Source organism: Manis pentadactyla, chromosome 7 (assembly GCF_030020395.1).
Source record: "Manis pentadactyla isolate mManPen7 chromosome 7, mManPen7.hap1, whole genome shotgun sequence".
Lineage (NCBI taxonomy): Eukaryota > Metazoa > Chordata > Mammalia > Pholidota > Manidae > Manis > Manis pentadactyla.
This window is the reverse complement of record NC_080025.1, coordinates 45311961-45338771: the sequence shown is the minus strand read 5'-3', so window position 1 is coordinate 45338771 and position 26811 is coordinate 45311961. Positions and strand designations below refer to the sequence as shown.

Here is a 26811-nt window from a genome sequence, read left to right as displayed (position 1 = left end):
TTCCAGAACATGACACCAAAGGCACATGCAAGAAAATAATAAATTGGCCTTAATCAAAACTAAAAATTTTTATGCATCAAAGGACACTATCAAGAGAGTAAAAAAAAAACCCATAGAAAAGGACAAAGTAGTTGGAAATCATATATTTGATAAGAGATTAATATTCAGAATATGTATTTTAAAACCCTACAACAAAAATACAAATTCAAAAATAGGCATAAGACATGACTAGACATTTCTCCAAAGATCTACAAATGAATGATAAGTACATGAAAAAAATGTTCAACATCATTAGGTATCAGAGAAATGCAAATCAAATCACAACAAAGTACCACAGAAAATAATAAGTATTGGTGAGGATGTGGGGAAATTGGAACCCTTCTACATTGCTGGTGAGTGTAAAATGACACAGCCTCTGTAGAAAACGGTATGAAAATTCCTCAAAAAATTTAACACAGAATTAACATATGTGCCAGCACCTCTATTTCTAAGTATATATCCAAAAGAGCTGAAAGAAGGGACTCAAATACTTGAACACCCATGTTCATAGCTGCGTCATTCACAATGCCCAAAAAGTAGAAACAAGCCAAGTGTCCGTCAACAGGTGAATGGATAAGCAAAATACAGTATATCTATGCAATGGACTTATTATTCAGCCTTAAAAAGGAAGGAAATTCTGATACATGCTACAACATGGATGAACCTTAAAGGCACTATGCTAAGTGAAATAAGTCAGTCACCAAAGAAAAATATGTATGATCTCACTTACATGAGATACCTAGGATAGTGACAAAAACCAGAATAGAGGTTACCAGGGGCTGAGAGAGCAGGGTTTGTTTAATGGGTACAGAATTTCTGTTTGGGATGATGACAAAGTTCTGGAAATGGTAGTAATGGTTATACAACATTGTGAATATACTTAATTACCCTGAATTGTACACTTAAACATGGTTAAAATGCTAAATTTTATGTTGTTGTGCATATTTTATCCCCATTCTTTAAAGATTTCAAGAAGTTGGCTATTCAGTGAGCTTCCTTTAATCAATGAACAACTTCAGGTATTTTTTTCAATACAACCATAAGATTCAGCAGAATTTCTTAGGTTGCTAAAGTTTGGAGATGTGCAAAACAGGGTTTGGAAATTTCGCTTTTACACATGGAAACTTTTTTTTGGAAATAACACCATCATGTTTTCCAGGCACAATCAGTCCATCACTCAGAACTTGTTTACAGCTTTTCAATTTCGATTTACACTGACCGGCAGTGCCCGTTATTGGTGGTGACCCCTCCAACCCGGTTTTCCTGGAGGTGAACTGGAGCCAGGCAGCAAGCACCCCATGGGAATGACCCTGCCCCCACCCACCCGGGGAGACCAAAAGCACTGTCACACACACTCTGCTGGAGACTGAAGCCTGGACCAGCCTGAACAAAAAGCCTCACTTATAAATGCCCGACAACAGTGCCGATACAAAGACATACTGTGAGACTTTAAGGAGCTTCATTTTTAAATGACCAGCTGGTTTATCAAGAACGATGTGCTCCTCTGTAGACACTGAGGGATAGTTTCATAAGCAGGGAGATCCTGCCCCTTTATGTCTACAGTCATAAAAGGCATTCTCATTAACGGCCATACAATGACTAAGAAACTGTACCAATAACCCAAGTCTTTTTTTCTTCCTTTGAGTCAAGGGGCTTGTTGACAAGTTCAGTTTGCGTTGGTTTCCCGTGTCCTTTTAATTCTGAAGGGTAAGTTCTCCTTTGCAAGAATGCCATTATAAATAACGTATTGCAGTCTGTCTATATTAAATGAGTTTTGAACTTGTGATAAAAATTTAAATAATCTTCCTCATAAAGTGTGCACTTCTCTCCTTATTAGACTACAGTTCAGAAAAATAGCTCAAGCAAAGTCAAAAGTTTGCTGACTCTGGAGTCAATGTGTTTCTTAACAATGTCAATATTTACACTTCTGGATCCAGCAGCTAAACTTGAACATGCCTTTATTCTTTTCTTTTCATATATATTTATTTTTCCATTTTAAGGGCCATTTGTGCTCCATTAAAACAATGCAACTGTCACGAACTTGAAAAATGTTGTACCCAATACACTTACTTCTGAAAAGCACGTTGGGCATTCCCAACTGAGACTCTGGAGACCTTAGCAGACAGGTCACAAACACCTTTCACGCCACAACCGACTGAAAAGTATGTTGATGGTGGGTTTAAACTGCACAGTGTCCCCCCTCCCACCAGGACGACTTGTTTGTATAACAGAAGACCAACTGCGATGGATCCGTTCATTCATCTCAGCACAACTGCTCGTCACTGCTGGCAGTGTGCTCAGCACGTTCTAAGGATCTGTGCAATCCCCTCTGACACTTTCTTTTCTGTTCTATTTTCTTTATTAAAAGATGCTTTTTGTGACCTATTAACTTGATTTCAAGACATGATGATGGGCTGAACCCCACAATTTGAAAACAGGGTCAGGTTTGGGTTTACGGTTAGTGTCTCGCTCCAAGCTCGCTGGCTGTCCTCTGCACAGACACCCTCCGGAGTCTGGCGACTGCTGCCATTGGCCCAGCGCTTCCATCCCCACCCCACCCACGCCCACACTCCTCACCCTCCTGGCTGAGGTCAGCAGTCCGCTCCAGACGTGCCCTGGCACATGCCTGCGTCCCTGGGCCCATCTCCTCCCTCTGAACCACTCTTAGGAAATGACGACTCCTTGGCTTAACAACCTGCTGCTTCCAAGACCCCTGAAGTCACATGCTATGCCAAATGGATTCTATTTTTATTTAATCACAAATCCAAACTGTGCGTTTAACACTGCTGGGAAAGTCTACATATTTCCTTAGGTAACTTACTTTGTGCTCTCCAGAATGTCTGGAGACATTTCTTACTTTCTCCTCTCTGCCCCCAGACACTGCCCGCCACTTGCAGGACACTCAGATGCCAGCCAGCATCGCCTGCCATTTCCGACCCCAGCACACACAGTGCTGGCTCATCGCCCTGCCATCTCCTGCTTCATGACCACAGCCAGTACCTGACATAAATCTCATTTCACTTTTTAGATGGTTACAAGGTCCCTTCTTCTTCAAAAATGCAGTCCAGTTCCCTGCTACACCCAGAACAGCACATAGCAGGGTCTCAAGAAGGATCTGTAAACCAAATAAGAGTAAGCAGCACAGTAGTTGATGGACAGGTTAAATAATAAAATTTAACTTAAAAATAAAAACCAAAAATAGACGCTTCAAGTCTTAACTCACTGCAGGGTTTTTAAAATGAAAGCCAAACCTCCTATAAAAGCCAGAAGATCCTGTTCTTTATTAGGAAAAGTATAATTTGAAAAATGTTCATGATATATTAAGATAGTCGCTTGTAGAACTGAAAACAGAGTATTTGCATTCTAAGCCATAATAAAAGGATAAAAAGAAACTAATAATATTTTAAACATCAAAGAGAAAACAGGAGACAGACGAAGAGGCATTCAAAAAAACAATTTATTCAGAAGACAGATGACATGTAGCAATAAATGTCAAATGCCCAATTCCCTTCTTTTCAATATTAAAAAAGAACTTCAATGTTAAAAAAGTACTTGAGGCAAACTGAAATAGAAAAGGTTTAAAAAGACAGCTAGAGAAGGGAGTGACAGAAACAGATGGGCAAAGAGGTAAGAACACAAACTCAAACACAATGACAGCAGTGGTGGTCAAGTGTAAGTTAATTCAAAGAAACACTAATCCAAAGTGGGAAAGAATAAAATATTGATGGAAGTGCAGTTAATAATGAACAAAAATCGTACTAAGCCTTTATCCTCCAAATAACAAAACAATATAAATGAATCTTAAACAGACGTTTATGCTTCAATAAAAAGTTTACAATAAAAACAAACAAACAAAAACTCTAAGACCTCCAAGGAGACGCTGAGAAAAGCTAAGTGTCACCAGGGACTTTGGCTACCCACTTGGGCAAAGGACGAAATCCAGGTAGGATAAAAAGAATACATAATACTATGCATGATGAGGCAGAATTCTCATGTTTATGATAAATGGGCAAGTGCAAATATTTACAAACACCTGTGAAATTACTATTTAAAAAAATACTAAGGCACAAAGAATCTCAGTGCTTTTGCTAAAACATAAAGTTCTCTGGAGCTGAAGGAACACCTGTGTGGCCTCCTGCCAGTGGGTACGGGGATGCGTGCCAGACTCTGTGTCCCAGGGGTCAGCCACTTGAAAATTAAAAACTAAATAACTGGTCCAAAGAGAAAATTAAGAATACAATAATAAACTTTAGACAGTTAGGACAATGAACAGCATCATGTGTCAAGATGGAATGAAGCAAGAGAAGTAACAGAAAGAAAGCTAATGCCATGACCCTTGCAAAGACTACAAATGAGAAAAGAAATTAAGTTAAATTAAATTTATTTAATTAATTAATTTATTTAATGAATCATCCTTAAACCAGATGGAAGGACATGTGTATATAGTCAAAAACAAATTAGAAGGCAAAACATAATGAAATTTATGAAAATCCAATAAATATAATAAAACACAAATCTCTTACAAATAAAATAGAAAATACACCAACATACAAAATTTTAACGAAGTTAAGAAATGTAATAATTTTTTAATCAGATGGTAAGTTTATAGATATTAATAAAGAAGTTTGGAAACTTCAATGCAATTGTAACTATTATTAACAAATATACCAAAATCAGAATAACCTAAAAAAAGAACTTTTAAATTAAAAACATTGGAGATGAAATAGAGTGAAACCCACCCACCTTCCACCATCCCACCCCCATATAAAGAACGCCAAGGATTTGGATGTTCTATCAATTATTAGAATTTGTCAAGGAAAAAAGAATGATTTCCCAAGTACGTATTTAGACCAGGCATTGGGCTAAGGGGTTTATGCATTTGTGCACACATACTATACACTTGTAGCATTCCTCATGTTGACAGGAATCAAATGAAGTGTGAGGGTCAAGATCCCAGTGCTGGTGACGGGAAGGCTGAAGGAGATGACTGAGCTCTGTCCGGAAGTCCCCACTCCTAACAAGAACCCACAGCCCTGTGGTTTTCCGATTATGCTCCCTGCACAGACAGTACAGGTACCATCCACGAACCTGTTAGAACACAAATTCTGCAGTTCAGACCCTGACCCAGGACACCAGAAGCTGGATGGGCCCACAGCATGGCCTCTCTTCACACATGGGAGGAGCCTCTCCACCCCCACCGACCACCGGGTTGCACATCAAATTCTCAGGGACTTCCTGAAACTCCAGGTGTCTGGGCTACAACCAGACCAGTGACATTAAAGTCTGGGGGGCAGGAGCACTGTTTTAAGCTCCTTGGCACCTGAGGTTTTTCCAGAGTTGAGAACCACTGCTCTCATTTCTTCTTTACAATTATTATTCCTTTTTTATGATGTCTGCGAGGGGATAAAGCTGGGAGAAAATTGCAGTGAAGCTTTGAAGACAGCTTCTCACTTTCTGGGGCTGGGAGGAGGAGGGATGCACCACACTGAGCCATTTGAAATGAAAAGTGTGATGCATTACTGAAAATGCCCAAACTGCCCCGAAGGGTGGGAGACCCCCAGCCAGTGGTTGCACTGTATGGCTTCACCTTTTACAGCCCATCATTGTCTCCTGTACAAATATAAGATTCCCTTCCAGAGCACCCACATTAGCCTGTCTCCACAAGGCACTGGTGGAAGGCAGTGTGGGGCGGGCCAAGGAACTCTACGCAGCCACAGCAAGAGTGACCTCCTCAATGCCAAGCACGTGTTTTCAGGCTTGAGGGTCTGTATTTGACTATGTGGACGAGATCGACCTCTGAGTCTATATCCTCAGAATTTGGTGTGACCTGTTTGGAATATTCTATTCAAGTATCCACAGTACCTTACCCCTAAGTGCTGTGGCCATCCTCCTCACAGAAAACATGTGAGATTTTCAAATGACATTTGATGATGTTGACTCTGTTCAGCAGTTGTGTGGAGACACTATTAGTGTCCCTGGGAGCCTGGCATGGAAGGTGTGCTCAGCCCAAATCGAGAGCCCAGGTCCCAAGCTAAGACGCAGAAGCCCCAGGATGGGGATGCAGTCCTTGTGACCCAGGAGAGGCCGAGACTGGGTATTCACCTTTGATCCCCAGCTGCCCTCACCCTATGGTGGGTGGCCCTCTCTGCAGTGGGCAAGGCACAGGCTTGGTGGCCAAGCATCCCATGCAGGTCAGGACAGCTAACTTAGTGCCCCAGGTTCCTGGGAGGAAGGGCCCAGCCAGCTTGGACTGCACAGCCCTGGATGCCACCAAGAAACAGGGAACCAAGGACACCCAGGGGCAGCCCACCTATCCATGTCCCCAAGAGCCTTCCCGATGACCACCTGCAGACATCCCCCACCCCTCCTGATCCTGGACATCTTTCTACACACACTCCGCTGTCCAAACGATCTCAGCCCCAGGGCATCCGCTGCTATCTCCCCATGGACATGGCCCCAACATCCTCTTCCAGCCCTGCCACCCGTGGGCCCTGGGCCATTCTTACCCAGGTCTCCCAGCAGAGCCCAAGTGACCATCCCCACATACCGGCTCATCCTGCAACTGCCTGCCTTGGTCAGTGAAGACAGGGAGCCCCCCAACAGCGCCACTTAGTCACTGCTGCCACATCTGTGGTGCATGAGCACCACACACTCCTGCCAAACTTAAATGCTACCAAGCACCTGCTCTGGTCAGGCTCCCGTGACACCCTAACCTCTTTGAACCCGTGATCCTCCCCTTGGAGCTGTGGATCTGAATGTTTCTCAAGCCCTCCACCCACCCATCAGCCCTGGGCATCACACTCACACACCTGGGAGGCGCACAGTGCAAGGGGTACAAAACAGGTAAGCTTCTGCAAGCCCGGAGGTCTCCTGGGCACCTCCCACTCCAGCCCTCTCACTGCTCTTAATCTAACTAGTCACTGGACACAAAGTGCTTTTCTATTCTAATTAAACTGTAAACAATCTAAATAACCCACTCGAGGGACATGTGCACATGTTTGCATCACAAGTATGTCCATATATGCATGTAAGTACATACACCCCACACACATGTGCCCATTTCATACAGAGGTGTATGTGTGAGTACACAGACCCCACATATGTGTGCCCATTTCATACGGAGGTGTACATCTGAGTAACAGACCCCACATACGTGTGCATATTACATGAAGATCAATGTGTGAGTTGACACACATGGGTGGGTAACCACTAACAGAATGCTGCTTGGAAGTTTCAACTCCACTGGAAATGCTTTAAACACAAGGTTACATTTTCTGTACTGCACACCTCCCTCTCCCAAAGCCACCAAGCAGGCTCTGCCCCCAGCCTCTCCTGAGCCTGAGCTCGACCAGCCACGGCTCTACCCCCTGCAGCAGCCACAGGCCGGGCCTCAGCCAGCACCAGCACTGTCTCACCCTCAGCTCACCTGGGTTCCTGGGACCACTAGGAGCCACCTCGACCACCACGCCCCCATCAGGCCCCTGCTCAGTCCCACAGCAGGCGAGTCCCGGCTCCAAGACCTCTAACTGCTGGGGGGCCAGCCCCACTTCTCAGAACCCTGCCCTCCCTGCATCTCTCCTGGGTGAGCTCATCTGTCTCCGACACTGTAAATACTGCTGGAAGCCACAGGCCCTCGGCAGGTGTCAGGCCCTCGTCATGCCCGGGGCCCTGTGTGCTCTCTGCCCTGCTCATGTGCTGCCGGGGGCCTCCTCTCACAAATGATGCAATGCCCTCGAAGTGGGCTGTCCATCCTCGCCAGCCTCTGGGGGGAGGGCAGGGAGAGGAGGGCGGGGAGGAGGGAAGGGAGCAGAGGACACGGGGAGGACGGGAGGGAGGAGGAGAGGGCCACAGAGAAGGTGCAGCCACGGCTGCAAAGTGCTCCTTCCCCTCAAGCTCCCAAGAGCTGTGTGGAGACTGAAGGCTCCACGTCACGCCAGAGGAAAACAAGGCCCTCGGCTTTGCATGACACCCACTTCACTTGCTCCGACGTCCATTCTGCTTCCATGGCTGGGGCTTGTGGCCACTGCTCTGTGTGCTCTCACTCCTTGACATTTTTCCCTCACGGTTTTTCTCTAAATGCTTCAAATCCACTTGAAAGAGATCCAATCACTCACTGCCTTACTATACAATTTCTAGCTATTTTAAAACAGGGCCTATAAGGCTATATTTACTGCAGTTAAAATCCTCCCAGCCTAGATATGATGTAATCCCAAATTTAACTTTTCAAGGGTTCAACCCATAAGAGATGAGACAGGCACACGACTCAGAGAGCACAGGAGGAGGAGGCACCTCCCCGTCACTGTGCTGACATGCAGGTCGGTGACCTCAGAGCGAGCAGCAGAGCTGCATGAAGGAGGGGATGGATCACCCTGCCTGTACCCCAGGATCTGGATTAATTAAAGAAGCCCCAACAGAGGTGCTCCTAACTCCGCCTCACTGGGAGCAGACCCCTGCCCACAACTGGCAGGTGGGGGGGCTGCCCTGGAGCCGGTGAGGGGGGTCAGGGAGAGGGGCAGTGCAGACCAGGAGGGGTAACGGCAAGTCAGCAGCAGAGGGCCAGACAGGAGGAAGCAACGTCACACGCTCACTGTACCTGATCCCATCTCAGTGAGTACTGGGGGCGGCAGGTCGGGGTGCAGAAGCAACACTAGAAACCTAAAGTATCTCATGGGGGCCCCGTGTTGTGTGGATGGACATCAGCAAGGGTTGCAGAGGTCAAGGGAGGCTCCGTGGTGGGTCTGCAGGTAGAGCTGGGGAAAGTGGCAGAAATCAGGCAAAAAAGGCAGATGGAGGGTAGAGGAAAGAGCCCAGAAATGAGGGGACCAGAGCTATCACGTGGCAACACAGGATGGAGCCTCACTGCCACGCAGGGAAAACCAGGAGAAAATGCCCAGGTACACAGGTGGTGAGCACCAGCGGTTCTTTGGTGGACTAGTACAATGGGCCAGGTGCCCAGCAGAGCATCCACAGGCATGCCCCTCCTCCTTCCCACGGCCCGGGAGGAACCTGCCGCCAGGTGTTAGCATTACCAGCACTTAGTGTTGCGGCTGCGCCTGGAGCCTTGGGACCAGGGCCTCAGGCTGGGGTAAAACCTAACATCCATTCTGGCCATGCAGCCTCATAGGTAAAACAATTCCAGTTTCATGGACAGGGCCAGACCCACCCCAAAAGAGGAAGAAGCTAATAGGACATTTCTTTCAAAACCATCATGGGAAGTCATCACTCCTACTTTAGGAAGATGTACTAAATCAAAATATGTATTTTTTTTTAAAAAGTTCTGTTTTCTCACCTAAGAAAGGTAAGAAAGAGTCTACAATCTACAACCTAGATGATGCTAAAAGTTCCTCAAATTCCAAAGTTCTACATGTTTACAAATCTATTAATCTCCTTAATATGAAATTTGGATTTTTATGACAAGATTCTTTAATGTTTAATTACAAAATGGAATTTAAATGATTTTGTTTTAAAATAAATAGATTTGTACCTACTCTGGCCATACTAGTCCTACATTATCAGTCACTACAAATAACCACGAGGAGTTTTCCCTCAAGTTTGCATAATTTGAAGGATCTGTCATTTTCAAAGCAATATTTTCCCCCATTGGTTCTAAAAACTGCAATAATGTAGGAAGTAATGATCTCTTGATGAGGTAATTCATATCCATCACACGCCCTCTGGACCCTCACTTGCCAACTCATTCAAGTCTGTGGAGTGACTCATCAAAACAGTCCTGGGCAGTGAAAAGATGAAATGTTACCTCCTTCTCTTCCATCCTGTCTTCAGACCTACAGCTCTGTTATTTCTGCAAGCATGAAATTCTTTAAATGAAAATATTCAATCAGTGTGTATACTTCTTACCATAGATCTCAGTGCATGTTAGTACATTCCTCCATCTTCCTCTAATTGAGACTGTTAAAAAACTTAACCTTCCTTTCACCTTAGAATGAATTGTGCTGCTACTCCCTCAGGAGTGCTGTGGCCAGGCTGCCCCCACTCTCAGAGAGGAAAAAGGAAAATCTACTTGGTGGAGACAGGTGGGCTGTCCGGCTTACAGATCACCTGCAGAAACACACAGGGCCTGTGGCAGCTCCCCCTGGGGAGGCTCCCTGTGCTCCCCCAAAACTAAATCCCCTTGGGAGGTACCAAGGCAGAAAGTTTTTTGCAAGGTTTCAAAGATACTACAGGCAGCACCTCAGTAGATGCTGCTCTGTCCATTCATATATAAAAAGTTATTTGAAAAGCTGAACAAGCTTCTATCCATAAAAGGACCAAGGACCCAAATAAAAAACAGAAGTTTCCTCACCGCATCTTTGCTTGTCTCTGCCTAGGCAGGTGCACACACGAAGGGTCCACTCTCTCTCCTTCCATGCCTGCACTGCAGGGCCATCCTATTCAACAGATGCTTCCATGATTATAAACATGCTGCACCTGGCAAGAGGGCCCCTTGGGCTGAGACATCCAGAGGTGTAAAGTACGCCATCCCCAATCCTCAATAACCAACAGCAGACGGAAATAATTATCATTCATGGGTTTCCACAACTACTCATGAAGTTAAGCCATGCCCAGTGTCAATGCCAGAAGAGCTATATATTTACATCAAAAGGTACACAAGTCCCCAGTCTAATGACACTGATGACTTCAACAGGAGGGCAAGGGCAGCAGACACTCACTTCAGATGACGAGTCACCCAGGCCCAGATCCAGCCTGCACTGACCTCCAGACCCCAAGATGACTCTGCTGCCCAGAAGGATGGGCCTTCCGGACCGCAGTCTGTACTCAGAAGAAACATAAGCCCACTCTGCTCCCAGGAATCATTTTTAACCACTTAAAGTGTCAGTAAAATCAGTAAGATAAGGGTAAACTCACAGCATCCACAATGGTTTGGCCCCTGACACTACAGATCGCACTCAGCAAGAATTAACTAGGTGCCCCATCCACACTGCCCACAACCTGCATGAAGGAAATGTTGACATCCTTGGGCTTCATCCACTGCCTCAGCTTGCCTCGGACATAGTCTTCCTGACCAGTCCTACCCTTCTCTCTCCCAGACCAGATCACAGACGACCAGCAGACCTACAGTCATGCCCCAAGCAGGCCACCCAGGATCTCAGCAGGAGGAGATCAAATCCAGAAAGGAGGACAGACGGAAAGACACGGCATTCCTACAGGCTTAGACAGCAGTAAAGAAAGCTGTCTACAGTAGCTGGATTGAAACAGCAAAACCTGTAAACAACCCACAACCCAAATGCCCACCAACAGGTGGGTGCGTGAACCAACGGTGAGAAATCCATGCGAAGGAATACTACTCAGCAATAAGAAGGCGCGTGCTATTGCTACACATTTCAACACAAATGCCTCTCAACATAATCATGCTGAGTGTAGGGGCCCGACAGAATAAATTATAGCCAACCCCTGAACAACACAGGTTTGAACTGCACAGGTCCACTTATACATGGATTTTTTTTTCAGTAGTAAACTGGAAAATTTTTTGGATATTTGTGACTATTTGAAAAAACACTTTCTTTTCTCTGGCTTGCTTTATGGTGAGAATACAGCATAGAATACATACAACATACAGCGTACATGTTGATTTTCTGTTTATATTTTAGGTAAGGCTCCAGTCAACAGTGGGCTATTACTAATTAAGTTTTGGGTGAGTCGAAAGTTAAATGTGGATTTTCAACTCTAGCCCCCATATTGTTCAAGGGTCAACTGTAGTTCCTTTTATGTGATACTCTAGAAAATGCAAACTGACCCATACTGAGAGGAAACAGGTTGGAGAGAGGCCAGGAGAGAAACTGTGAAGGGGTGTGAGGAAAGTTTTTGGGATGACGGGTGTTCATTCCCAACTGTGCTCATGGCTTCACGGGTTATATATGTTAAAACTCATCAAATTCTACAATTTAAATAAGTCCCATTTACTGTACATCAATTACACTTCAATTAAACTTTTACTTTAAGCAAGAAAATAACTGGAGGGGAGAAGAGGATATCAAGGGTTTGACACAAGCACAGCTTGGGTAGCTATGTTCTATGAAGTCGCTGCGAATGCTGTATGAACGAACACTGAACCACTGGCCCTAATGGAAACAGACTTAGGTTCCTGGGGGCCTCTGGTCCCAACATGTCCCATCCATCAATCAATCCTTTCTGTGTTTCTGCTTAAGGACACCTTACTAACACTGTTGATCCATCACCACTGAAGTCAACAGCACCATCATTACTCCCTAGCGAACTGACCTAACCTGTGTTTTCTCTACAGGGCATATTACAGCCTTCTTATGCTGTGCTCTGGGGCCATTCCCAACCGCAAAATTACCAGCCAAAAGCACAAAAATGTGAAACACTTGGCACCAAATGGACTGTAAAAAGGGCACTCATTTATAGTCTGCGAGGAGAAACAAGAAGGCAGAGTGGTGCCTCACTCCTCACCTGGGCACCCCCAATCTTCCACTGCCATGTGCATGTCCATGAATGATGCCCCGAGTGCTGATTTCAAGGTTACAAACATGTTTTGGCAAGTGCGAAAATTTACAGCTATGGGGTCAGGGGACAATGCAGATGAACCGTGTCTACCTTCTCTGCACCTTGGTGTCCACATCTATACAATGGTGAGAGGTCACATCTCCATCAGAGAGCTGTTTACAAAGGCCAAATGAGCTAAGCCACTGAATCATTTACCACGGCACCTGGCACACGTTGAGTACACTGCCAGCCAGTTGGTGTCACATGCATTACTATTACCTGGCTCTTTCCATACAGTGCACACTCTGTGCACACTCCCTCTCCACTGCAGCGGTCCCACCACCCGTGGACAATGCGAGGACAGGGCCAGGCATCATTTCACCATGTTCCAGGGCATCAGGGCATCACACAGGGCTGCTGCCTGAACTGGGGATGCTGGCATTAGATGCCACAAATTTACACTAACTTACATACTTACATGCTAACTGCCATTTGCCTGTGGTGCATTTTGTCCCAGTTTAACTTTGACATCCCACTGCTTGAAAACACCAAGCTTCAAGACATAATGCCTGTTACCTTATACTTCAAAACTCTAATACCCAACATTCTCAGAACTTCTAAATACTTAGTATTTTAAAACGAATGGAGTTCTCTTGAGAACCAACCAGGAACCACCAATAGGCTCAAATGAGAAAAGTTCAGGAAAGCCTGTCCCCTCCCCCCACCAACAAAGGCCTGGAAAATGTGGTGAGACCCAAAAACCATTCCTTCAAAACCCACCCTACTCCAGACAAACACCATTGGCAAAACTGCCCCCACCTCTCCTGGCTTCAGAGGGCAAGCAGAAGCTAATTTTCCACCCTCTAGCAGCCCCCGACTAGGCAGAAGGTGGCCACACTTGGTTCCCCTGGGCTGGTATCTACTGACTGAGAAGCCAATCTTTCTCCTACCTGCAGAAGCAAACACCCAATTTGCCTGCAAGAGTGCCAGGGGGGGTGCCACTGGGAAGCTTTGCCTCCACTCCCTCCTGGAATGGGGAAGGGAACAGGAAGGGAGAGGAGGAGGGGGTAGTTGGCATTTCTTCCCCACACACCCACCTTCCAGGGTCCAGAAGGGGTTAAGTCCCCCTTCCACAAGTGATGAGGCTGTGCATGTGTGCCCTGCTCTCCCCCACCCTGCTCTCAGGGCCCAGAAGGAGCCAAGTCTCCCCCACACTCGGCCACAGGAGACGGTGCTCCAGGAAGGTCTGAGGTGGGCAAGGAGGATCTGGACTTCCACCCACATCGACTGCACAAGCACCGAGTGCCAGCGCTCCAGGGGTGTCAGCAGGGCTCGGGGGCAGCTGACACCCACCCCACATAGATCTGTGGCTGCACCTCAGGAAACCACCTGCTAAGAAGACAATTAAATGGGATCCAGACTCTCACAACATAAATTCAAGATGTCCAGAATACAAGAGAAGATCATCTGTCATACCAAGAACAAGGACAATCACAACTTGAAGGAAAAAAGACAGTCAACAGATGCCAGCACTGAGCTGACTCAGGCCAGATGAGCCTGGCATTTTAGAGCAGCCATCATAAAAATGCTTCCACGAGAATTACAAACACTCTTGAAACAAACAGCAGCTAAGGAGCTCCATCTCTCAGCAACTCACAAACAGGGTGGTCACAGATCGGTTTTCTTCCTGCCATCTCAGATTTGTGATCTTTAGATTCTTTCTATCAGGCAATAATGTGCTAAGACCCCAACATATTTGGACCCAACACAGCAAACAACTCAATCAGGTATTTACTGAGGTATTGTGCTGTTGGACTGGGGGAGCTGAGATATGCCATGTGATCCTTGCTTTACAGTACAACCCAGGGAGGGAGGGACGCAGAAGCACAACGACCATATCAGGGCTGCCAAGGACACAGAAGGTCTGCCAAAAGAGTGTGAGGAGAAACCATAAAAAGGGTAAAAGGAGAGTGGGGAAGTATAGATGCACAAACACAACAATCAGGGAAGTGTGTTATCAAGAAGCCAAAAGATGAGAGGACGCCCAGACACACACCAGAGCATGTGAGTTCCGAAAGAGCTGCCCAGGGCCAGCTGACCTTACAGATCCAAACAGCTGTGTGGCACAATTACGATTTTCTGCCCTTGAAGAGAGGAAGGCAGAAGCCATTGCATGTTTACTTAGATATTAAGAATGCTTTGGTTTAAACTACACTGTAAGTCGGAAAGAATGACTGATCAATGAAACCGGGCAGAGAAATGGTTTCTACCCTTAGCCAAGCCCTGTCTTACTAAGTAAATTAAAATAGCTGTGACAGCCGTGCTGGCCCTCCTCTGCCTACATTTTCAGGGTAGGCAGATCGTACGAGTCCAGTACGAGTTGCCCCAGGGACATGCCTGCCTCTGCCAGCTATGGCGTAAGAGCACTCCACCAGAGGCTGGGCTGCAAGGGACACCAAGCTTGGAGATGCCGTGCTCTGACCCAAGTCATCCCCTAAAAATTCTCCAGTGATAAAACTAGCAGCAAAAAGTGGGGCTGGTGGCTAAGTACCCAGAGGGCCCACAGGCCTGAGGGACACTCAGAGGTCTCTCAGAGGTCAAGAGCAGGAGAACAGAAATCAGATGATTAAGACCATGTGCACCTTTCTCTCTCTCCCCATGCCATGATCCCAAAACAAATAAGGCTCCTGAGGAACAGTGAAGGAGAATGTGGGGGGGCTGCCTGATGGCCCACTGGTACCCACCCTTCCCAGTTTACTGCCCATGGCCCCATCACTCCAGACTTGGCCCCACTTGGGCACAGCCATATCCAGGTGTTGGGTGTCCTGGGCCCAACCACTGAGCCAACTGAAGCCTGTCCGGGCAATAACCACACCCCTGTTTAGCCACTAACTGACCCTCTCAGACCTCTTATATTGTGTTGCAGCATCTTTCTGAAACCCCAGGTGACTGGGTTCCAGCTCACAGATCAACAGAACATGAGTTCTTAATGGAATATCCTGCTATAGACATGTTCTGTGTGTGCAGGGACTATGGACAGCCTGTAGCCCACAATGCCCCAGCACCCAGGGCAGCAGCTGGTACCAAGTGGGTGCTCACCAGAAACTTACAAGTAAGTAGAAAAAAGTCAGGAAAGTGGGAACTAATAAACACATTATATAACATAGTCAAGTTAGCAGAGTCTAACTTGGGGTCAGACTTCCCTGTAATGCAGGGCTTATCAAGGATGCCGGGGAGCCCCTCCATCAGATGAGGAGGACGCACATTCCAGGACGCCCATGGGGGAATGGCCTGAGCATGGAGCCCATGGACTTGCATGGCCCTGCTACCTCCTGACACCATGGGAGCTGTTTCAGGAACTGTGTATGAGGGCTGAGGGTGCAGCCTGTAACCACAGAGTAATACAAACCGGCTTTTACAATGTCTAAGACTTTCTCCCTCAGACTCATACCTGAAGTGGCCCATCCTGAGTGCTGTCAGAGTGCACAGGAGGAAACTAAGGCACCAGGTCCACAGTCCTGCCGTCTCCCAGGCCACCGGCTTATCCAGTGGGCCCTGCGCAGGTGCTGGATGAGAAGGTGTTCAGGTCAAGAACGGGTATTGTGGCTAAAAAGTTTTTGGAAATTCCCTCCTCAGAGCAATCTTTGGGGGTCCAGTCCTTATTTACTAAACCCACTGTCGCTGTGGGGACTCAAACTCATCAATCTGGGGACAGATGGCCATAGACCCCGCTCGCCACTCTTGGAGGGTAGGCGAGCACACCCCACATTGTGCCCTTAAGGTTGGCAGACTCCACTGCCTAAGCTGCTGCTCATAATTAAATTTCAAGCCCCAAACAAGAGGATTAACTGTGAAAAGACGTTCATTTCACTGTTGTGTCCTGGCCAAGAGTGCCTTGACTGGGCTGCTGGGATGCAGAGGCACCTGGCTCAAGGGAGCTGCACTTGAATGACGAACAGAGAGAGGAAAAGGACCACAGGTGTGGGTATCCGATGGTCCCAGAACTTATGTGGGGCTGGGCAGGGACAGCTCCTGCCCTTTTCAGTGGTGTCTGCTCAACCCTGTGACAGCTTGCCAGAAAAAGACCTCCCGGCAGCCTCGGTTCCACACAGGAACTTGGCCCCATGGATGAGCAAAGGCAGCCCAGGTCGGCAAATGGGCCAAGGGGAGAACCCCTCCTCCCCTCCTCCTGACAGCAGCAGCCCAGCCGGATGTCACGGGAGCTGCCTTCCACGAGGAGGAGCACAGGCAGGGGCCCCTGTGCCCTGGGTGTCAGTCACAACCACTAACTCATTCTCCTCGGACGCTTGACTTCTACAGCATCTGGGAAAAGCCAGAGGTAGGATGCACCTGACCCTTCGTACATCTCTGCTGTAAGAACGAAGCTAAAGGACCTGCCTACAAAAAGCAGCCTGTCCCATGAGGAGGGCAGTGGGCATGCAAGCAGGTCCCGGTTCACTGGGCACAGTCCTGGCTCACAGGGACACGAGGAGGGCAGAGAGCATGCAAGCAGGTCCCGGTTCACTGGGCACAGTCCTGGCTCACAGGGACACGAGGAGGGCAGAGAGCATGCAAGCAGGTCCCGGTTCACCAGACACAGGCCTGGCTCAGAGGGACTAGGGCCGGAGCAGGAGAAGCTGCAGCTACTCCGCACTCCATGCAGGGGACCTTCTCTCTACAAAAGCCACTGACTCCCAGGGTAAAAGTCATACCCCAGAAAAAAAATCAACTGTACTGCTGGCTACCTAGGAGAGACATGAACACTTCCACATGTGCATCTTAGAGAAGAAAGTGTGCAACAGAATCCAGCACCTACCATAAGACTGACACACAGGGTGCCCTGCTGAATGGACTCATTTGATGCAAAAGAAAAGCATTCTTCAGTGTATCTTTGTGGGCAGCTAAGGAAACCCCGAAATGAGCGACAGGCCACAAATGGAGGCCACAACAAGTAGGAGGGAGAGAAATGGGACAGTGAAGGGAGCTGACATGGAGAGAGCCCAATACCTTCATACCACTGATGGCAGCTCCAACCCTCACCTCCCGTCCACCCCTGGCCTGGGCATCCCTAACCCCAGGGCCCCAGATCACAGAATGTGACAGTATTTGCAGACGGGGTCTTTAAAGAGGTAATTAAGTTAAACTGAGGGCATAATGGTGGGCCCTAACCAAATATAACCGATGACCTTATAAACGGAGGACATTAGGTTGGACACACAAAGGGACCATGTGAGGACACAGGAAAAGGGCATCTGCAAGCCAATAAGAAGAACTCAACCTGCTGACGCCCTGGCCTTGAACTTCTAGCCTCCAGAACCATAAGGAAATATGTCTGTTGTTCAAGCCTTCCCGTCTGTATGTAGTGTGTTACAGCGGCCAGAGCTGACTGATAATGCTCTCCAGTGCCCACCATCCTTCTGGCAGCAAAGGCCCCACAGGCACATTTGCTGGAAGACTGTTCTGGCCTTAGTCCCCCAACTACTCTCCCAGACCTGCTGGTGGCATGGCAGGAACCCCACACCCAGGCCTACTGGGACAAAAGTGAAGGTCCATCCCCAGAAAGGGCCACCTAGGGCAAAGCACTGAGTGAGGATGTACCAGTACCTGCCCTGCCTTTCACATCTACGGGCACCCCAACCCCAGTGGTGCCAAAGGTGGGGCACACCAGACGGACACACCCTGCGTGGGGCCTGAGTCAAGACCTGCCCCTCCTATTCGGGCCCACCTCCAAAAAATAGCCGCTGCCAATTCTGGATGCTTACCACTCAAGTCTCAGAATGACAGGGTGGCAGATTATCACCCTGGCTGTGTGGGAAGCAAAGGGACTGGAGAGGCTGAGCAGGCAGCTGGCAAAGAGGGTGGACTGCAGGGTGGCTCAAGCCCACAGCCACCTCTCCATCCCCACCCGGCTCAGCTTGGTGAGCAAAGGGGAGGGAGGGAGCCGCAGATAGGTGGGGAGGCTCCCTGCGTGAACACCACATCAGGACATGCACCGTCAGTCCACCTGCAAGGACCTACGTTTATAGATCTTGCCTTCATCGACACTGAACAGACAATCCTCCCTCCCGTGAAAACCAAGCAGACCTTACCTGTCAGGCACTTGCTCCAGCTGTCTGGCACACGCCAGGCTTGACCCAAGGACCCAGGTGAGAGCCAGCTGCTGTTCTCGGTCACGGGGTGGCCACTCCCCGCAGGGCCCTCCTCCAGCTCAGCATTGTGGGCAACTCCAAAGCTGAGAAGTCAAGAGAACATCACTGAACACGCCGAACTGGTACAAATGTGAATTTTAAGCTCTGCATCCAGGACTAAACTTTTAAAACAGAAAACAGAGTAATTTTTTCAGGGAAATAATTTAAAAGACTCTTCAAAGAACAGATCACAAAGAAGTCCACAAGAAGGTGGTTTCTAGTTGCCGTGTCAACTGATCACAGAGACACATGCCCACAGAGACCTGAAGAGCGAAGGGGCTCTGCCTGCCAGGGCCCGAGGCAAGCGGGTGTGGAACGCGCAGACTGGTGCCCTATAGCGAGGCCCAGTTTACCTGTATTTCAGGCTTCAAGCCCACATCCTTCACAGGGTTCCCCCAGGCACCAACCCTCACCCCACCCACCAGGGGCCTTCCTCCATCACAGACCAGGTACCAGCCCCGCGGTGCACAGACTCCACTGGACACATACAATGTTCTTCACATGGTGCACACATGGTCCACAGAAGGGCGACAGAAGAGTCTGACCTGTGGTTTGAAGTCAGGCTGTTTGCTCTGATTCATTTATCCAGCTCATATTTGCTGACGGCCTGAGGTGCCATTGCAGGTATGGAGGAGAGGGTGGGGTCCAAGACTAACGCTATCGTGACAGGAGGTGCTTTTTAAGTAGCTGCGCAACTCCCTGGTGTCCCTGACCCTGGCTCTTCTGCAGGGTGGCGGGAAGAAAGTCCACCTCCCTGAGGATTTCATACATTCACACTGGAGTGCCACTGAACCTTCGTGCGTCTAAGGGAAATGCCCAGAGAGCGAGGGTTCCTGGTCAGCGTCTGCATCACTTGCCTTCCTCTGCATGAGCTCACCTTCTAACCAGCAACTGGAAGTCCTTGGTGGCGGAGGGGACAGATTCCTCACTGAAGTACTCATGAACTAACCTTCCTGATCATTCAACAGTAGAAATAACACCTGCCCCACCACTGACCCACCATGGAAGGAGTCACAGTCTAGAACAGCAGGTCCTGGGGGCACGCTGGCTAAGAATCAGGCATGCAGGCAGAGAGCATTGGCTGTCTCCTGACACCACCCCATCTTAGCAGGTGACATCTGTGTGAATCACTGACTCATGGAGCCTCAATGTCTCCGGCTCCAAGATCGACATGAAAATAGAATCTCCCTCTACAGCTCTTAAAAGGATGAAATGAACTAATGCATGTGAAGACTTAGGACCCAACATACAGTAAATGGTAAACAAACACTAGTTGGCATTAACTGTGATGCGTCAAACCATTCTCCTACCATCAGCTGCAAACACATTAGCCGCCTGCAAGCTTAAAAAGCCTGCTGACACTCGGAGTGTGCTGACCTTAGGAGCCAAGAAATGACACACGGCACTGCACGGGGCTGACTGCTCAAAGCTGAACACCACCTCACCAAGCTGCTGTCACCCTCTCAGAGAACTCGCAAGCCTGAAGAACATTATAGTAACTATGTGGAGTGGAATGTCTTTAAATTCTAACAGCTTAATTGACCAAAAGTTAAAAACAAAATGTAGATGGTCAACCAGTATGATGGTCTTTGAAATGACAATAGGCCACAATGTTGGGAAATGGACTTAGGGTCACATACAGACAGCATGACCTCTCTGAGACCTTGTATCCTAAAAGTCTCCCATCTTCTCCAGAGAACCTTCTCTTTCCCTGGATTCTGATCCAAGTGGCCCAGGATTACTTCCAAATGCACTTTGCATGAAAATGCCTTCAACTTCATAACATATGCTTGAGAGTTTGCTTTTTAAATGGGCAAAATAAATAAATCCTAATTAAAGAAAAATAACATATAGTTGCCTGACAAGCTAGTCACCACTTCAACCATTTCTGTCTATTTTTACCACAGCGAACACTGAGCTTCTCAGTAGAAAAAAACAAAGATGAGATGACTTTTGAACTTGATGAACTGAAGATTCAGTACCTCCTCACTGCCAGCAGGACCAATCAGCACACCCAGCATAGCGAGCTACAAACCTCTAGGTGTTGTTTACAACGGCCCACCAACACCCCAGCGCAGACCGACAAACCTCCTCCACTGGGCTGGCCATCTGCTGGCACCTGCGGAGCACATGGAGCTCTCTGTGCCAGTCACCCACCAATCAGAACAGCACCTCTCAGCAGTTTTACATCTGCACACAACACAGGCTTGAGATCTTAAACAACGTATGAACTTGGGCGAAAAATACCTGTCTTAACTTACTTCCAAAATATTTCAGAAACAAAGGACCTCTTGATTCCTGTTTAGTATCTTTGATATCTTCCAAAAATTCCTGAGTTAATATAAAGTTTTCCTTCTGTCTAGTTTGCTCACACTAAATATTTAGAGAAATAACAGTGACTATTTAGACACTCAACAAATCCCAACTTTCATGATGAGGAGGTTCAGCCTGTGCATCCAGAAAGCTCTGGAATGAAGTCCTGGTTTTCTCCAAAGGGGACAGAATACCCTTAATTAAAAAAAATTAAAGTCAATATTGTAGTGATCAGAGACCACGGTTTTCACAGAATATGTAAGCTGTTACGAAGACAAAGTGAGAAACATGTGAATGAAATGGAATTGGATAAAGGGCATATTTTTTAAGTAATTATAAAATTTCAGAATGCTAAGCCAGAACTGTGTACAGCTTGAGAGAGAATGGACAGCAAGATGAAATGCCACAGTTCACGTCACTTGGATCAGGTGCACCGGAGGCCAGGACCTGCCAACTCCAGCAGCCATTGCCTTCCTGGTAGGGATGACAGAACGTGAGGTCAAAGGACGCAGGCAGCGGAAGGAAGACGCGGAACATCCCCACTCAAATGCCAACATCATTCTCTCAAACCACAAACACACAGGAAACCTTCAGCAGTGACTTTCTGGCCCAAGCTCAGGAAGCCCTCTCCTTCGGGGCCCATCTGCCAGCAGCTGGGGGGCTGCTCAGAGATGGCAAGCGTGGGGACAGAGTGTCCCTTCCAGAAAGTGCTCCCAGCCGGCTGCCATTGTGGAAACTGACAAAACCAAAATGCTTGAATGGGTGCAGCCCCTCCTCATTCTCAATACCAGAGTGGAGCAGAACCAAGGATCCTATCAGTGCTCGCCCTGGGTCTTCCAGGATCCCCCAGGCAGCCCCCAGGAGCGGCCATCCAAGGGAAACCTGCCCAAGGCCACAGACTAGGGAGGACTGAGACAAGGGGTGGCCTACTTGAGAGGCAGAGCACTTCCCCTGCCAGCTAGTCCTTGACAGCAGAGCGCGAGGGACAGGGTGCACACACACACAGACAGTGACTGGCCAGAGGACAGACGGAAACACCCCTCTCCACGGCTGATACCTGTACTTGCACATCTGAGTCTGAAGAACAGCCCTACACAAACTAAATATCACACCTATGAGAGACGTAAAAGACCCGGATGAACCCAAACAGGCTAAGTTCCTAACAGGAAGATTAAACATAATATCAAAGACAGTGATTCTCTTAAAAGTGGTTACTATGAAAGTTAACATTAATTTTGTGAATGAAATGCAGTATCAATCTAGATTCATTAGAACTGACAAAGTAAAATAAATGGTAATACTCCCTCAATCGTAGAGCATTAAAAGAGAATCACTCTCATCACATACTAAAACATTATAAAACAAAAGTAGTTAAAATAGTGTGGTACAGGCACAGAAATCCATGCTAGTGCTCATCCACAAAGGCTAGGTTTGCAAATACAAATGTCAGTATTTTCATTGTAGCTCCACGTGCTACACGAACTCTCCTAGCACCATACCTAATACTCCACGATCACACTCCCACAACCCAGGACACAGGATGCTCGGGACTGGAATCCAGGGCTTCCCAACTTTCCTAACTCTCCCAGCAATGCCCCCCAAGGTCACGGTGACAACAGCGATGGCTACAGAAACGTCCATGACAGCCACCCCTGACTGACAATCTATCATATGTCAGACATCTCACAAAACTCTCTACAACCTCTCAGCTAAGGGGTTTTTGAAGATTAAATTCAAAGGAATAAATGCATGTGAGACACATATTAAAACATGCAAAGATTAGCAGTTCTTAGTTAAAAACAAACCATTGTCATTATTTGGGGTAGAGTCATCATCCCATTTAACGAGTCAAGAAATGGAGGCTGGGAGACAGTGAGGAACTCCCAACAGCACACACAGTTGATAAATGGAAGAGCCAAGATCCAAATCACCACCACCTCTTTATGTTGTTGATAAAGTATTATTTGTATGATAAGAAAAGATAACAGAAAATTTTGCACATATTTGTAAGGTTTCTCTTCATTTTTGTTCTTTCAATCACACTTTTGGAGCATGGTCTATCATTCTCTTTTGGAGAAGAAAAGAGCCAAAAATAAGAGCCATGGAGGTGGCAGCCCAGACCTGCCCCAAGAGAAGCTGCCTCCATAGACCTCAATGTCAATGTAAAATGAGAGTAAAACCATCCAATGTCATGCATGGATGCAATTCCCAAAAAGAGCTTTCCACACCTAGCAGAAGGTAGCACCTGATGAATAGTGCAGACTAAGATAAATTGGGAAAGAGTACAGAGAAAGGAGATACCTGTGTAAAGGGGGAAGTGATGTGTGTGCAGGCAACAACCCCGCACGGCAGAGGGCCCACAGCCCCAGGACGGAGCCAGCGTGAGTGGGCACTCCCCTCCACACACATCTGGGTTTGTGCATAGAGTAAGGCACATGAATTACTTCCCTATTTAGAATTTACCTTTGTAGTAAGAGGCATTTTCGCCAAGTTCTAGGCCAGAGGTCCCGTTTGCTTCCCGCCCTTCCTACTCAGCACCCAAATCTCTACAGCCAGTTGCTGTGACTTTCCCCCTGCCCCAGGCTGGTTCCCCTTTCTCGGAATCCCAGAGAAATCACAGCTCTACACCTACAACGAGGCACTGGGTGGTTCAGGCCCAGGAACACAGCTGCCCAGACACTTGTTCTCAACAGACTGTTTCTGGAAACGTGGAGGTACTTTCCCCCATTTTCTTTTCCTTCCTTTCTTTCCTTTGCATTTTCTTCCTTCTTTTGGGAGGTTTAAAATATATATACATAAAGAGGAAAGTAAGTGAGACCCTAGTGCCTGTGGAGAAGATACGCAGTTTCATATGGGGAGCAGTGATCCTGAGTGAGGTGGGCGAGGCCCACTGCAGGGCAGGGCACCACCTTGCCCTGGGAACCTGCGGGAAGCAGAGCCAGTCTCAGCGGGATGCTTTTCCGCCACCCCGAAACAGCCCGTCACCAAAGCCAGCCAAGTCACAGGGCCACCCCGAAGTCTAACGTCCCATCTGCAGGGCTTTGTATTTTTATATTTTAAAGATAATCACATCTCTTCTTTCTCCGTATCACTCATTACATGCAAGGAGCTACCGCAGGTCCTAGGTTTTAGGGATAAAGCATCGCAAGTACACATACAGAAGAGTGGTCCCTCCACTCAGGAAATCAAGATTTTAGTACAGAGACGTATGGTTTCCCCAAAGCAGGAATGCTTGGAAAACAATGCTTAGTGGCTCCGAAGTTGTATCACTATTTTTATATAGTAAGCAGGTCTCGTAAGACTGGAAACTGACCCAGCGTATAAGCATGTGAAAAACTACCATATTTAACAATTTAATCTCCTTTTATTACTTTGTAAAACCTAGTGGGTATGAATCCTTAACAACCATACTTAGTTCCCTTTAACCTTCCTCAGCTCTTTAGCTGCCTCTGAAGTGCCCACTGGCCACGACCGTCCAGCTCTGAAGCCTGGTCGGCACAGGAGTGCCAGGCTTCCCAGCCTGGCTCCCCATCCTCCAGGCCAAAAGAAGCGCCTGAATCCTGAAGGCACAAGACACCTGGAAGGCTGTGACAGATAGCACATTTCTTTTCCCCCAAATTCATATGCTGAAGCCCAGACACCCCATGGGGTGGTACCAGGAGGTGGGCCTTAGGGGCCTGGGCTGGACAAGGTCACGAGGGTGGGCCCCCATGATGGGACTAGTGCCCTCAGAAGCAGGGCCCAAGAGCTAGCACTCTCTCCCTGCCAGGTGAGATCACGGCGAGAAGGCTCCCATCTGCAAACCAGGGAGCAGGTCCTCAGTGGATGCCGCATCTGCTAGTACCCTGATCTGGGGACCTCCCACCTCCAGGCCTCCCGTCTGGCTTACAGGTGGCAGTGCAATGACAAGCAGAGCTGGGAGTGACGCGCTGGCTATTGTCCTTCGAGCTGAACCAGGTAAACGGCCTGCAGTGTTACAAACAACTTGGGAAGCCAGTGTGAGAAGCTGCAAACACTAGATTATGCAGTTGATTCTGTTTTTTCCTGGCTCTAGTAATTTGTGTAGAAAATGTACAGCCTGCACTGCTACCCCCTCAATTCCCAATGACTTTCAATTCAGAATTAATTACTCTGAAGGAAGGGAATACTCTTTCTATATCAGTCAAAACAGCAGCTGATGCTGAAGATGGGAAACCATCTAAGGCTCTCACAAACCTGGGAAATCACGGGAGACAACTGAATGGTTTATGTCACATTGTTTAACAATTTCCTTTCTATGTGTTTACCTCTGTCCTGAAATTTCTGTTTCTCTAATCCACTCCTCCAACAATTATTACATGTAACATCAGCTACAGAGGCATCTAGAATATGGTCCCTAACCTTGATTTTTAAGGTGATCAATGCAGACCCAGGAGTAGGGCCAAATCTTGGTCAGGAGCCCGTAATGAGAACATGGGGAGAAGCAGCTTCTGGCATGTGTGAGCAATCACAGCTTTTACCAATTCTGCAAAAAAAATGCATGTATATGTTGGAACAGATTCTGAAAGAACTTGTTCTCAGATGTGCAGCAGGGGACCTCAGCTGTTGATAATCCCATGGGGAAGGCCCTGAAACAGTGCTGGCTTCTTCAGGAATCCTAGTGATACACACATCACTGACCAAAGAAAGGGTCTTCCTCCTGCCCAGGAAAGTTGGACCAGAGGCAGAGTGAAAGGGAAAAAAGAGAGCACAGTGACCAGTCAGATGAGTAGAAAGCTACCCAAGGGGACATTGGGGCAGCTGGTGTCCCAAGCATATCACACCAAAGCCCACCTCTGAGCCCAGGTGAGTGCGCCCCACAATATTCACTATTCTCCACTCTGATGGAGTTTTGGTTACAAGGCTGGATCTTCACTGCAAAGCTAAACTCCACCATGGAAACCCACACTGAGCATTCCAGGATCAATTCTCCTCCTGGCAATCTGAGCTATTAAAACAGTCACAACAGACTAACTTCACATGCTCTCCTACAAAGATCACTGAAGTTAATCTGAATCTTTTTAGGATTTTATTGTGATGCCAAATGCTCAGCAAAGATCTGAGTCAGCACAGCACATGGGAGGCTTCACAAAAGACAGCTAGTATTGAGGCCTGAGAAGGAATCTTTCATTTTTAACAAAAACCACCTGCTTTAGCACTGAAACACTTTCTCTTTGCAGAGAGCACGTATTCCTCAAGTCACACTTGCCCTCCCATCACACTTGCCCAGTTTACTGGTTCTCAATATGGATATATTATTCACATACACACACACCCTGCACAGGCTCTGTGCCTAGCCATGCTTCACCTATGTGGTATCATAAATGAGTACTTGGCCTTTGTCACAGGGTTCCTAAAACTCTTGGAACTTCCAAAGTGATATGTGGCTTTTGTATGTTAATGAGATGACAGGTGGCTGCCATTTCAGAATGGGGGCTGGTTGCCAGGAAAACCATGGGATGGTGAGAGGGCTGGAACTTTCCACTCCACCCCATAATCTCCAGGGAGGGGAAAGAGGCTAGAAATTGAGTTAATCACCAATGGCCAATGAGTTAATCAATCATGCCTACATAATGGAACCTCCAGAAAAACCGCTAAAGGACAGATTGCAGAGAGCTCCAGTTGGTGAACACTCTGGAGATGGTACACCCGGAGAGGGCATGGAGGCTCCACACACGCACAACCACACCCTGTCCTGTGCACCTCTTCCATTTGGCTGTTTCTGAGTTGTATCCTTTACATTATAATGGTGAATGTTAGTAAAGTGCCTTCCTGAATTCTGGGAACC

The 26811-nt window shown here is 47.5% G+C and overlaps 1 protein-coding gene and 1 long non-coding RNA gene across 7 annotated transcripts in view; one reads left to right on the top strand and one right to left on the bottom strand.

Annotated features, from left to right (window-relative positions):
* Nucleotides 1–26811, top strand: part of LOC130684459 (uncharacterized) — a 260615-nt gene that overhangs the window by 117653 nt on the left and 116151 nt on the right. The gene's annotated exons all lie outside the window — the stretch shown is intronic.
* Nucleotides 1–26811, bottom strand: part of GRB10 (growth factor receptor bound protein 10) — a 182297-nt gene that overhangs the window by 132573 nt on the left and 22913 nt on the right. For 3 of the 6 annotated variants that reach the window (XM_057505321.1, XM_036918811.2, XM_057505325.1), the window contains exon 2: nt 18594–18736. The exons of 2 other annotated variants lie outside the window; for them this stretch is intronic. The gene's annotated coding sequence lies outside the window, so the exon portion shown is untranslated. Of the gene's footprint in view, nt 1–15955; nt 16071–18593; nt 18737–26811 lie in introns of all 6 variants that reach the window. One more of the 6 variants, XM_057505322.1, reaches the window with a different exon arrangement.